The following is a 2276-nucleotide window of genomic DNA, read 5'->3' as shown; positions in this document are numbered from 1 at the left end:
TAAAGAACTGCCACTAGGTGGCACTGTGTGACAATGAGACAGACTTTGTGTCTCTGATGGACAACATTAGTTATTTTACCACAGCTTACAGTACACCTTTGATTGTTTTTTTTTGTTTTTTTTTTTCAAGGACCCCCGTTTGATATACTGTACATTAGAGCAGTGTTTCCCAAACACTGGGTCTGGACCCATTTGTGGGTCGTGAACACATTGTTATGGGTTACAGGTAAATACATATTTCCTAAATTTTGTTTTGAATTATTATTATTTCAAAGTATTTTTCAAAACAATAAAAACGAAATTACATGCAAAATGTTTTTGAAACAAATTCCATGATTTTTCAAAAGCATTTCATTAAATAAAAGAAAAGAAGAAAATAAATTCCATAAATAAGAAAACTAATGTTTAATTTGCATTGTGAGCTTGTAGATCTGCTATTTTCACTAGTTTGATCCTGGGGAGATTGTATACTTTCTTTCTCTACCTTGTTGTGTATTATGGACATTCACAATCACCACAGCCGAACCAAAGTGCTGCACAGAGCACATTTTAAATAGCCTATAAAAAAACAGCATATCACATTTAAAAACATATTTTTCAAAAGATTTCCCAAACGAAAATCTAATTTGATTAGAAATGTTTTATGCATTTTTAAACAAAAAAACAAACGTACTGTACACATCAAAGAAATACCATGAATTAAAAAAAGAATAATAATTAACAAGTAGTGAAAATAGCCGATCTACAAGCTCACAACGCGACACAAAGCGACACGTTGTCAGCTTGTAGATCTGCTATTTTCACTAGTTTGGTGTCTGGGCAAGTGTCTAATTTATCTTTTGGGTCTTGAGCTAAAACGTTTGGGAACCACTGCAATAGCAGTGCCTTGCTTCTGCACATGTGTGATTCCCACAGGTAGAGTTAAAGGAGTACTTCACCCAAACAATAACTTATTGTCTCCACCAGGCCGAAGGTCGGCCTGACCTGTGCTGTCGGTAAAATCTAATACAGATGGAGCCGCTGTTCTGTCCAGTGTCTGCTGCTTCCATTTCCTGTAGTAAACTGCTACCAATTCAAAATAAAACATGTGTAGAATGATCACATTACAAATCACAGACATAAAAAGGTAGACGCCTCTTCCGGCTCTCTGGTACCTGTCTCGCCTTGGTGGGCATTTTTGATTGACAGGCTTGGAATTCTTCTGTCTGCGTAACAGACAACAAGGTCGGTAGGCAAATCAGAGGCAGGTTTGAATGGAAAAGTCCTGGAAAAGACACGTTGTGATTGGCCAGTAGTTTTTTGAGTGGCAGCCTGCCCTCGACACTTCCTCTTTTGTGCCTATCAAGTTGGATGGGTCGCTCCAATCAACTGCAGCGGGTGGATGAGGTATCTAGCTTTTTATATCTGTGTTACAAATATCCGAAAAAATCACTCTTGTTTTGAAATGCCCAACAGTATGACAGGAGGCTCTATTGGGCCCCTTAGTGCTGCTAATGGAACACAGGCTGAAGAGTGTACATGGCAAGACTTGTCCTTGTCCATGGTTTTACATACATAGCCTACCATTATATAATGTTTCATAAAACCCAATTACTAACTGTCAAGTCTACAGGGTTTCTTCAAAATAGACTAGGAGTGTTTGTGTCTCTCACAGCTGTGAACTCAATACCACCCCATCTAGCAGAGTCAGGTTAAGGTTTTATGCATTGCTTAAAAGTGACATGATTGCAAAAGTCAGCACTTGTACATATATACGTATTAACTTCCAGTCATTGAGGCTTCACTGACAGAGATGTTGCTATTATGAAGTGAGGTGTTGAAGTTGCTGATAGGCTTGAACTGGACCACATAGTGTTAGTTTTTGACCAAGCTATTATGACAAAGCTCAGGATATCTGCTGGAAAGATGGTGACTTAAAGCTATACTATGTAACTTTTCCAATAAAACTAATCTTAAAATTGTCCTAACTATTAATCGCTAAAGGTTTAGAACACCCACTCCGTTAATTTCAGTCCCTAATAGTCAGAGCGTTTCAGGCAAAAATCGTGCATTTTATGAAAGACGCATGAAATTTGGCGCACAGTTAGAACATGCCATATGGAACATTTTTATATATCCATGAATGTCTCTTTGTCTGTATGTATCTGTGCTGGTTATTATGTTGTTAAATTAAAGTAAAATAAGACATCTACATGATATTAATAAAAAAGGAACAAAAAAGTACAGTAGTTACATTGCAAAATACATGTTTTAATTAGTTTAATCCTCTGAAACAG

Source organism: Nannobrachium achirus (assembly GCF_963921795.1).
Source record: "Nannobrachium achirus genome assembly, chromosome: 4".
NCBI lineage: Eukaryota > Metazoa > Chordata > Actinopteri > Myctophiformes > Myctophidae > Nannobrachium > Nannobrachium achirus.
Note: the sequence above shows the minus strand (reverse complement) of the source record.